The sequence below is a fragment of the Lactuca serriola genome, chromosome 5 (assembly GCF_051521515.1).
Source record: "Lactuca serriola cultivar US96UC23 chromosome 5, Lser_US96UC23_V15, whole genome shotgun sequence".
In the NCBI taxonomy this organism is placed as follows: Eukaryota; Viridiplantae; Streptophyta; class Magnoliopsida; order Asterales; family Asteraceae; genus Lactuca; species Lactuca serriola.
Genome location: NC_136412.1, coordinates 200,781,496 through 200,794,514, shown reverse-complemented (window position 1 = coordinate 200,794,514; position 13,019 = coordinate 200,781,496).

Sequence of the window (13,019 nt, the reverse complement as noted above, 5' to 3'; positions counted from 1 at the left end):
CAAAATTCGCACTTCGAGAACTTCCCGTAGAGCTTCTCCGCTCGCAATGTTTCTAAGATTTTACGGAGATGTTGACTATGCTCCTCCTTACTTCGAGAGTAGATGAGTATGTCATCAATGAAGACGATGAAGAACTGATCCAAGTAAGGACGACACACCCTATTCATCAGATCCATGAATACTGCGGGCGCGTTAGTTAATCCGAATGGCATCACTACAAACTCGTAGTGCCCATAACGAGTCCGGAAGGCTGTCTTGGGAACATCCTCCTCTAACACTCGTAGTTGGTGGTATCCGGATCGCAGATCTATCTTCGAGAAGTAATTGGCTCCTTGAAGTTGATCAAATAAATCGTCAATGTGGGGCAAGGGATAGCGATTTTCAATGGTAAGTTTGATGAGTTCTCTAGAGTCGATGCACATGCGAAACGATCCATCTTTCTTCTTAACGAACACGACCGGTGCTCCCCATGGTGAGAAGCTTGGTCGAATGAATCCCTTCTTGAGAAGTTCGTTAAGTTGACTGGAAAGTTCCTGCATTTCAGCTGGTGCCAGACGATAAGGAGATTTAGCTAGGGGGTAGCCCCTGGCACTAAGTCGATTCTGAACTCGACTTGGCGTTGTGGTGGTAAACCGGGAAGTTCTTCTGGGAATATGTCGGGAAAGTCGCGTACTTCTGGGATTTTCTGGATGTCTTTCTGTTCTTGGCTGGTATCGACGACGTGTGCGAGAAATGCATGGTACTCCTTCCGCAAGCACTTCTGTGCTTGAATGCACGAAATGATGCGAAGGCTCGTACTAGGTTTGTCGTCGTAGATAATTAAAGTTTCGTTGTTAGAAAGGTTAAGACAAACTGCTTTTTCGAAGCACATAATGTCGGCACGCAGAAGATTCAGCCAATCCATACCGATGATGACATCGAAACATTTAATGGTAACTGGCATGAGATCTATCTTGAAAGTATGGCTATCTAAAGTTAAGGTACAATCTACGTATATGCAGTTTGTACTCTCTGTTTTCCCGTTAGCCATTTCTACGGTAAATGAATTATCTAATGCACATGGTTTTTGTTTAAGCAGGTGTGCAAATTTGTAATTTAAAAATTTTTCTCGGCTCCACTATCGAAAAGTATGCAAGCATATGAGTTACAGAGGAGGAACGTACCAGTAACTATCGTAGGATCAGCTACTGCTTCCCCGTGGCCTAGAGCCATCACTCTTCCCACTCCGCCAGCCATCCCCACTTTAGGGCAGCTCCTCTTGTAATGGCCCACCTCGCCACATCCGTAGCAAGTTTGGCCCATCCCGGCGTTTTGGACCTGGGCGGCTTGAGTTGTTGGAGCCTTGCAGTAACGGGCGGTGTGCCCCTTCTTGTTGCAGTTAGAGCACTGCATCTCCCTGCAAGGTCCGTGGTGGTGGAAGTTGCACTTGGTGCACTTCGGCAGAGTTCCAGCATATGTTTTTGCTGGTAAGAGGTTCGTAGGGGCAACAGGAGTCACTGTGGCAGCATTGATCGCCACAAGTTGTTGCGTATTGGAGGATCCTTGCGGAGCCCCTCTTTTCCTCTTATTCCATCCCTTCTTGTGGTAGTCGGGGTTGGACTTTTGTGGTACAGGTGTAGGGATTGTTGTGTTATGGGGCTTCCGGTGATCGATGAGGGATTGTGCTAGTTCCTTGGCGCTATCAAAGGTAATAGGCCTGGAAGCGATCACACTTGACTGGATCTGGGGCGACAGTCCCCAGATATATCTCTCGATCTTTTTGCTCTGGAGAGCAACCATGTCGGGGCATAAGTTTGCCAAATCACAGAACCTATTTGTGTAGGTAGTGATGTCGGATCCAACCATTTGTAGACCCCAGAATTCTTGCTCGAGTTTTTGTATGTCACCTCGAGGACAGTATTTCTTCATCAGCATGTCTTTCAACTTTTCCCAGCCGATGGAATACGCCACTACCAAAGTTAGATAGTTAACATGGTTGTTCCACCATGTTAGAGCTCGGTCAGAGAAGGTACAAGCTGCGAACTTGACCTTGTTGCCTTCTTGGCATCCGCAGATCTCGAAGACAGATTCCATCTTCTCAATCCATTGTCTCAACACCATAACACCCCCAGTTCCAATGAAGTTGTGGGGTTTGGCGTTAGTCAAGTCCTTGTAGGTGCATTCCCGAGGGTGTCCATGGCTTTCGCCGTGGTTCGAGGGTGGTGCACCTGTTCCTGATCCACTAGGGGCAAGCGCGTTGATTGCTGACACAGCAGCTGCAACTGCGGTTGTGAAAGCTGCCAGGAACATAGTGGCATCGAAGGGATTTGGTGGTTGAAGAGGTACAGGTGGTGGTGGAGGTGGTGGTATTGGTGTTTCGTTGTTTGGGTTACGTCTTGTACTTCTGCGTGGCGGCATCTTTAACTATATGTTTAAAAGATGACGAGATGAATAAGAATAAATGATTTATGAATGTGTCTCATGGACTAAATCTCCATAGCCCAACAACAGAAGGAATAGCTAAAGTAGACGACTAACTAAGGTACTTATAGTAAGACCAAATACCCATATGGTATTTCTTTATGGTTGTGTTGGTAAGTTTTTAGACTTGTTTCCATATCACAACCATTCTTGGGCATATTCTAATCACTCCTCGGACCAGCATAGTTGATCAGGCTATGCCATTCCCAAGACTGACTATATATCCCCAGGCTTACTTGTGATATCCAACAATCGTAATACTTTTGTTCCTGTCGTTGTGACACTGATTTTAGTATGAATGCAGGCACGTATACTTTGTTAAATATTTTATTATTTAAAAGTATAACTCTGAGACAGAGTGTTTTAATCCCGATGTATTTATAGTTCGTATATCTTTTATGGGTTGATATACTTTATTCACTATAAACAATGCTCTGATACCAATCTGTCACACCCCAAAACCAAGAACGGCGGAAACGTTCTGGGGCAGAGGACGTCATGTATAATATCAACAACAATGTAAAGTAGTAAACAAGCAACAACATCATCCATTGCATTATAAGTAAAGTTTTAATACATGTGTGTTCTTTCATTGTAGTAAGACACCAAAAATATACAATCAAAATAAAAGACGAGACTTGTCTGCTCCGTCTTCTCAAAACCTGGCCTCCGTACCTGTCTACTGATGACCTGAGAATACAAGTTATTTTGAAAGCGAGTATCAGCTTTAAAGCTGGTGAATTCATAAGTATATAAGTGTCATTGCCTTGTTTGTGGAAAATCTGTTATGAAAGCCATGTAAACCTTTAAATGAAAATGTTGTGTTAAGTATGAAATCCCTAGAAAAACCCTTATTTTCTATAAGTATGAAATGTAGTCTTCTACCAAGACCCGAATATTCTGTATGTATGAAGTGTAGTCTTCTACCAAGACCCGAATGTTTTCTATGTATGAAGTGTAGTCTTCTACCAAGACCCGAATGTTTTGTAAGTATGAAGTGTAGTCTTCTACCAAGACCCGAATGTTTTGTAAGTATGAAGTGTAGTCTTCTACCAAGACCTGAATGTTTTGTAAGTATGAAGTGTAGTCTTCTACCAAGACCCGAATGTTTTGTTATGACTATGTAAAATGATAGTTTTTCCTTTCTATTGACCAGTACCAAAGTACTTGGTCTAACTCCTCGTTTATGTGAAAGATATCACAAAATAAAGTAAACAGGAAAAATATAATCATGTAAGTGTTAGCCGGAGGTACTGGTGCTAACAAGACGAATGTAAATGTTGACCCGAGGTACTAGGGCTAACATATTACATATAACCTAATGGACATCCGAAGATTGTCCAATTTTCCTCTGTAGCAGCAGCATGTGGAAGGAAGGGTTAGTCCCTATAAAGGTACTCCTAGTATAAGTAACAACCATAGGCATCCGTAGATGTTCATTACCCACTGTTTCTAACAGATGGGTTCCGGAATGGTTAGTCCCATACATATATCCCGAGGTACTGTGGGATAGAGGCCCATCTAGGTATCCCAAGGTACTATGGGATAGGGTCCTGTCTTAGATATTCCGAGGTACTGAGGAATAGGTAGGAAGATTTACACGGAAGGTACTAATAAATCATCCTCGCAATTCGAGATACAAGTATTCATGTTAATGTACACAGTTAAGTGTATCTACGTAAAGGTACTCATGTAATGCGTTCATGTAAACATGTTCATGTATCATGTAAGTATATGTAAACATATTCATGTATCAGGTAAACATCTGTAAGTACTCATGTATCAGGTAATGTACTATTATAGACTCATGAATGAACTGACTCTTGTGTGACTCCTTGTAATAGAAGTAATGTTTGATATCTTCAAATTATCCCTATGATAATCTACTGTAATACAACTAGTTGAACATGTAAGTTTACCCACTCTTACTACTCAAGGGTATGGGAAACTAAAGGAAAGATCCAAACTATAATATCCATACATATATAAGAATATAAGTGTATATGCATAGTTTAGTTCAAGAATGAAAATTGGTTTTTTTAAGACATCTTATGGGTTTTGAACAATAATTAACAATGACTTGATGTCATTTTAATAAACATTTCAGAGGTAAAACATTTGGTAACAATGTGTTTTTAAGATGTAAAACCATTTCATGCATCACATTTTGTAGCATGTGAAATCTGTTAAATGACAAACACAGTTATAAAATACATATTAATGATTTAACAACATGATTGTTTCTACTTGTATTCCCCCCCCCCCCCCATAAAAGCATTTAAAACCATTTAAAACATTGATTAGGGGTATGAACTCACCTGTAGTTGGTGATTGGAATGATCTGAACGGTATAAGATGGCTAGGTGTCAAGCGAGGACTTGTGCACACACTACGATCCTAATGAACATATAATCACACATATATGCACTCAATTAGACTCAAATGACTAATTGATAATGTTTAAGACATCCTAGACATAGATAACACTTTATATAAGTGTTTTAACCCGTAAGGACTTCACCTAAGCTATTGTGGGACAGGGTACTTGACTTTAGGGTTTCCAAAGGACCTTACATGAGAGTTTACTCTCCATATACCATCACACATGGAGTTTACGGGTGTAAACTCTTGAGTTTACGGCCGTAAACTCCCAAACATGTGTGTTTGGTGTGTTTTGAAGTCCCAATTGCTTTCTAGAATTATTCTAACTTAGTGGCTAAGTCGTTGGAAGGGTTTAAGGTCTAGAAGTACTCCAAATAGGAGTTTACGGCCTCAAGGACATTTCCCCTTGGAGTTTACGGCCATAAACTCCCTTGGGGTGTTTCCTTTGTTCCTTTCAAGCCTCTTGCACTTGTGGGATATGTTCTAGACTTTTATTCCTAGCATATGAAGGCATTAGGCACACCTTAGTGCCCTTTTTAGGAGTTTACGGCCCAAGAACCATGTCTTGGCCGTAAACTCACTTGGTTAAGTGATTTTGGTGTGGTTTGGTCCTTCCATTAAGTGGGTACAATTTCTTGTAAAGGTCTAGGGCTTTAGGTGTCATGAAAACACCCTTTATGTCCATTTATATGGAGTTTACGGCCTATGCTTCACTTGGGCCATAAACTCACTTTTATTTGTGTCATTTGATGTGTTTAAGACCTTATACTACTTGGGAAAATAGCCTAGATGCAAGCCTAAAAGTCCTTAAGTCCTCAAATCACCATTTTGGGTTAGGAAATGGAGTTTACGGCCTATGAGAGTTCTGGGCCGTAAACTCCCAATCTTGGGTGGATTTGTGTGTGTTTTCTTGTCCCTAACATGCATACATAATGGTCTAAGGCTTTATCATAACACAAGTGTCGGTTGGCTTCGTTTCGGGAGTTTACCGCCCAAGAACACCTTGGGGAGTAAACTCCTAGATCTAATGATTTAGTCATCTAAATCATGTTATAAGCATCTAATAAGTATTCTAACACTACTAGAAAGAGTTACTCACAATCTGGGATAAAAACCCGAAGATCCGTCAGAGAGAAAATGGCTTTTCTCTAGTTGGAATTGTGAATAATGAATTAATTTAATTCAGAAAACTATTTATAGTCCTGAAATATTTTGACAGAAAATATTTTTATTCTCGAACATGGACTGTAACATTATGAAACTTGAAATGTTCAAATTTCACAAACCCAGGAGCATCCACTCTCCTGATAACTCCTTAAAGTGTAAACCCTAATGTACACAAACTTGTTCGGAAAAGTCTGAAAATCACTGAAATTGGACTGGCTTCTATTGAATAGATATTGTTCGTACAAATGGAAATTTCGGGTTGTCACAATTACATAAAGACAAGTAAAGTAATCTAGATAAGAAGACTGCGGTGGAGAAAGACGGATTACGGTTGCAAAAGATAAACTGACTCCGGGTGCTGAATTTGTTGCGGGTGCTGAACCGTTGCGGCAGGGAGATGGTTGCGGTAGCTAAGTTCAAGAGGGTCACTTTTATGATTCAACAATTATTATATATATATATATGTGTGTGTGTGTGTGTGTGTGTGTGTGTGTAAATATATATAAAATACATCCCTCATGACCAATCATGTAGCTTAGGTGTGGACTGTGAAGGTTCCTTAAACAAGTAGAACCCATCTTTTTTGACGTACCAGAGACAATGTTTAAGCCATTTACCAGTGCAGTATTTGATACTTAATTCTCTACTGAAAACAATAAAGGTTGCAGTCTTGGAATGCCAATAGAAACTAGCATTAATTGTCTTCGTTTTGAACCTTCCCCTACAAAAGTCCCATTGTTTTTTTGCTTTAAAGGAAAGTGTAGAGTTTCCAGGATCAGATCGTACGTGGACTATGATAGTATCATTAATCCTGTTGTTGATAATCACGGGAAACCTAGGACCATTTGAGCACTTAAACTTTGATGATGTATTTCCATGTGGAGATGTAGTTATAGATGCATTTGTTGTGATTACAAGGTAAAATGATAAGAAAGTGAATATTTTCATAGTGATTTAAATGATTAAATGAGAAAATATATCTAATATATATAGACACACACGAATGTAGTTTGTTAACTCATTCTGAATGAGTGATATTTTGTTAAAACATTCAAAACACATTATATCATCATGTTCTAACTCTTAAAAAGACAAACTTATTAAGTAACTTTAAACAAATAACAACAATTTAGTAACTGTGGATTTCATAAAGCAATATTTAAAATTATTGTCAATTTGGTTATAAAATAATAAATTAACCGAATAACTTATATTTGTAACTTTATCAATTACATTATGCTTATTGATAAATCAGGTGATCGATTCATTGATAATGCAAATTAAAAAAATGGAAGATAGATTGGTAGAGGTTTTGCCTCTCAGATTGAGATCAGATTGGAGATCTCAGGTTCTAATTCGGGCATAAGGCAACTTCTAGCCACTAACCACATATTCTTAAAAACATTATAAAAACACAAACAATTATTATCCTTTATCGGAAAACCCATCGGTAAGATATATGCATTAACGATATGTTTTGCTGACAAATCTAATCTACGGCTAAGCTAACACCTAATTTCAACTATCTTTACAACGAGACTTGAACTCTCGGCCATAAACAGGGTGGGCAATGATACTGCTAGACTAGAAGTCTCTGGTTCGTTAATGTCTAGGTTTTAATTTATCCCAAAAAACAAAACACATGTGTGAATTACTAGAAAAGTAAGATTCTTCCGAGGAAGATTAGTGACAGAAATTTTTAGTCGGATACCGACAGGACATTAAAAAAAATGGAAACCTTATATTGTGATGTAATAGGGATAGACCAGCGATGGAAAATAATTTGTAAAAAATCCATTCGGAATTCCAACAAAACTTAAAAAGAAAACATATTTTTTTAATTTTATGTCAATAAATACCATTTTGGTCTCCTGTTCATGTCACTAACATCTTTATTGAAGTTTCCATATGTAAATAACTATGGTTGTATGCTCTGAAACAAAAGATTCCATATGTAAATACCTATGCTTGTATGTTCTGGAAAAAAAATTATTTGTCATCCTTTATGTTAAATTTGACTGTTTTGATCTTTTTGATTAAATCTGATAATTCGACCATTTTTTTATTCATTTCAGTTTACAAACTTCTTAAGAGTTAAGAACACTTTCGAACGAAAATAAATATGGTTTCTTGCCCCCAATACAAAATTATTGGTCATTTCCCTATTTTTCATAATTTTGATAATTTTGATATTATTGATTGAATATAGAAATTTGAGGACTATGGTCTCCTTTACAATTTATCAATTTCATAACAACAGCTTCCAATGTTAATTAATGCGGTTGTATACTCCAAACACAAAATTATTAGTCATTGACCATTTTCATCAGTTTTGACGGTTGTCATATTTGACCAAATTTGTGTAGTTAACCATATATATGATTTTCAATTCATGAACTTCTTAACAAAACATCCACCTGTATTTAAACGTGGTTTTATTAACATAACATATAATTTTTACTAACTTGTCCATTTTGGTAAATATTACAATTTTGGTCTTTTAGATCAAATAAGACAATTAAATCATTTTCCTCTCCGTTTGAATTTCTCAATATCTTAAAAAACTTCAATTTGTAAATAGCTTCTATGCTTCCAAAACAATATTATTGGTCGTTCAACCATTTTGATAAAATTTGAAAACTTTTGGTCTTTTGACTAAATTTATCAATTGGAAGATTTTGGACTCCTTTTCAATTTATGAACTTCTTCATTTCCCAATGTACATAAATGTGGTTGTATGTTCTTAAAAATAATTAAAGGACATTTGACAATTTAAGTCCCTTTTGACTATTTGTGTCCTTTTGACTACAAATTTCAGTTCGAATATTTTGGCCTTTTTTTCAATTGATGAATTTCTTAATGAATATGGTTGTATGCTTGCAAAACAAAATTGTCAATGATTTTAGCATTTTGGTAAATTTTGATAGTTTTCGTCTTGTCTACAAATCTATTAATTCAAGCATTGTGTTCTTCTTTTTAATTTATAAACTTTGTTGTGACAACTCGAAATTTCCATTATGTACAAACCATATCAAGTCAGTAGAAGATTAGAACAGTTGCAGTAAATTCCAGACTTTTGGTATAAGTTTGAGTATTTCAGGTTTACACTTAAGGAGATATCAGGAGAGTGGATGCAATAGGGTATTGTGCAACTCTATTATTCCAAAACTCCATGATATCAGAGTTCATTGCGTGAATAAAATATTTTCTACCAAAAATCTCAGGACTATATATAGGATTCTGAGCCATATTTTTTCATTAGTTCCATTTCCAACTAGAGAAAAGCCGAATTCTCTCTCAACGATCTTCGGCCTTTCGTCCCCAAAAGTGAGTACTTTTATCTAGTTGTGTTATAAAGCTTCTTATGTGCTTAATACACTAGAAATCATAGGAAAACACTAGGATTAAAGTGTTTACATCCAAAGAACATCTTGGACCGTAAACCTTCTTTATGGGTCAAATGATGCCCTAATCCCTTCCAATTGCAATGAAACTAGTTTAGACTTGTACCCTAATGTGTTTAGGACTAGAAAACACCCTTAGAACACCAAGAGTAAGTTGTTCACGGCCCAAGAAGTTCCAGGGCCGTGAACTCCAAATAATAGGGCCAAAAGTTGCTATAAACTCTTCTAAAGCCTTGGACACTAGCCTAGTTTAGTTCCTAGTTAAATTTGGGACTTGAAATCACCAAAAACACCCTTCCAAGGGAGATTACTACCGTAATCTCCAAGACTTTTGGTCCCAGGGCCGTGAACTCCTAAAAGGAGTTATATAATGCCCTAAACTCTTCCAATGACCAAGTCATTAAGTAGAAATGCTTCTTAGGGTCTTGTAGGGCATCAAACATCAAATGGTCATGTAAGTATGATCTTACGGCCGTAAACTCATGAGTTTACGACCGTAAAATCACTTGTTAGTGACATTAGGGCCGTGAAATTCATTATGGAGTTTTCCTTGAACCCTACACACAATACCTTTTCCCTACAACAGTTAGATGCAATCCTAGAGGCTAATAACACTTGATAAAGGTGTTTAGCATGTCCTAGGGTGTCTTGACTTGTTTATTAGTTGTTTATAGACTAATTTGATACATATATGTGATATTATATGTTAACTACGATCATAGAGTGTGTTCAAGACTTCACTTGACACCTAGCAATCCTACGTCTTCAATTCATTCGTACCAGTCACAACAGGTGAGTTCATACCCCTTAATCAATGTTTTAAGTGTTTCTAAATGTTTTATTGGTGGGATACAATTAGAATCATGCTAGTTATTATATCAATCACATGTAATTAATAAGCAACATTCAAATGATTTACTACTCAATAGCTGTTTTACGAAACAGTTTCCTTCAAATGATTTTCATAAACATTTTATATGTTTAAAACTCCGTGTTAAACTGTTCATTTTACTCTGTATGTTTCATTTCAAACTCATTTACAATTGTGTTTCAAACAAATGTTTCTTTATACTTAAACTGTTTTATCAAACCCATGCTTTCAACCCGTGTTTTAGATTGACATCAAGTCGATCTTTTCTTAGATAATAATTAGGTTCAAAGGTTTCACAAAACTTATTTTATGCTTTTATATTATCAATTGCATGCTTATATATGTATAGTTATATAAGAAATGTTTAAAGGACTTAGGAAGGTTATCCACCCTATTTCCTTTTCGCGCTTGAGATGTAGTGTAGTAACTTGTATCAAAAAAATATATACCATATATATAATCAGGTTATGTTAATAAAAGATGATTAATTCAAAATTAATGGGTTGATTAGAAGGGAATTATGAGGTATAATGTCTAGAAACCGTCATCCATGATTAAGCCTTAAATTCGAGCAACTGAGGGGATAGTAACTGATGAAACCTTAGGCAATATATAGAGCTCGAAATTTCTAGTGGAAATCCCACTGGAATTGCAAGAAACGATTGAGAATTGAGGAGGAAATCAAAGGAGGAAGTTCATAAAGCATTTTTGGAGTTGTGCTCGAAATCAAGGTATAAACCTTCAATTTCAGCTCGTTATAATTGTTAGAGTATGTTTACAAGGTCGTTCTGTGTGTTTTGGTTCCACTTAGGGTCTCGATTCGGCTACAATACTAAGAATTGATGAGAACTTTTGAAGTGTTATTTTGAGTGCAATAAAATGTTAATTTAACTTAATTTGGATATGTTTTGGTATTTGATTCTGAAAATAAGTTGGTATGTAGTGGAGATAATGAATCGTAGATTTAATTATTCATTTGGTAGAATTTTAGAGCTTTATTGAATTTAAAAATGACTACAAATTGATTTTTTTCGGGTAGAGAAGACAAGAAACTGGATCGGAGTTTTTGGGGTTGTACTCGTTTCTTGTGTTTTAAATAAATAATTTTGGGCTTCTAACAAAAGAGTGTTTTGGTCCACTAAGCAGGAGGCCACGTTACCACTTCGATCCTAGTGTACATGTTGCACCATTATTATTATTATGTTTTCTCTCCTTGAAATGTGACGTCCACCCCACTGGCTTTTCTTTTAACTAAAACGGTTTTTACATAATTAGCACCTATATTTTGATAAGTTGACAGATTTGATTTTTTTTAGAAAGACGTTGTACAACTGCTTTTCATATTTCATATGTAACCATAAGTTACGGTAATAGTCCCTGCAATATTAATAATTGGTTAGTATCCATTAATAGTAGTTTTATTAGTGATTTCAAAGCCACGAGTCTTGTTAATTTAAAGGTTTTTTTTTATTTTGGTTTATTTTATTTATTTATTTTTGTTTGGCTTTTGAGTAATAACTTTAATGGTGAAACTTTAACTTCGAAAGAAGATATAATATTAGTTCTAAAGTTATTACGAATTTTGTAATTAACATAATTGGATTGTTATTGGTTGGCCGAACGAGATACGTGGATAGTGGGACTAAAACGAACACATAGGATGTTTTTCTAGGATTGAAGCCTTAGAAAATATGTTGGTTAAATGTAGGGTGCGGGTAGCGTGACAAGCTTGGTTAAGACCTGCGCCAACAAGGTGAGTTTCGTGTGAATTTTGTGGTTGTTTGCATGAAAAGTTGATTCTAAATTATTTGCAATTATATGTTACTGTTGTCATTGCTATGAATATTTGTGTGAAATTTTGTGAATTATTTCATATAAAAGGGTGAAAATGGATGGTTGCATATAGGGAACATGTGTATTTACACGGTCTTATTATTAGTCGTCGTACAAGGTGTTAGTACGCGGCGGAGAGCTTACGCTCTGTTTATCTAGCCGTAAGCATATTTGTTGTGCCCGGCGGAGGGACTCGTTCCCTGGAATTGACAGTAGTTCCCTAATGTGTCATCAAGGGTGGAAAGAAATGAAAAGATTTATATTGATAAATTGTTGCATTATTTTTATTTTATTGACGTCAATATGCATGAAAACCACGAACTCACTAGGCCCTAGGCTTACCCATTAAAATCTTTAAATGCACGCAACCTAGGAAATAACATAGCAAGCGACAGCGGGAATGGAAAGGATAAAGTTCAGACTTGAAGAAGGCGACAAGTTTGGAGGAAGACGTAGCGCACCAAGTGTTTAATTAAATTTCTATTTGCTTCCGCTATTATTATTATTAATAATTACGTTAGTATTTGAATCTTGAATTTTGGAAGTTTTGGGACTATGTTAAGTTATTTTGGTATTTGAAATTTGGGACGTTACAAGTTGGTATCAGAGTGTGGTCTAAGCAGATTAGTCGTTGTTTAAACGCGTAAGCTTAAACGGCAGGAGCGGTACATCGCCTAATCTGGAATGCGTCTCGTTTGTAGGTACTATGGATCATGGAAAGGCAATCGTCGATGGTGGGGTGTCAGTTGAGGGTACTAGTGGGTTACTTGCCCACGAGAAGTTGAAGGCCGAGTTAGAGCTCTCTGACTCGGAAGGCAATCTGGAACCAACGACCCCACTCAGCCTCTCTGAACGGGATGAAGAAGACGAGGATGTGGAATCCGAGGTGGAGCCCGAAGAAG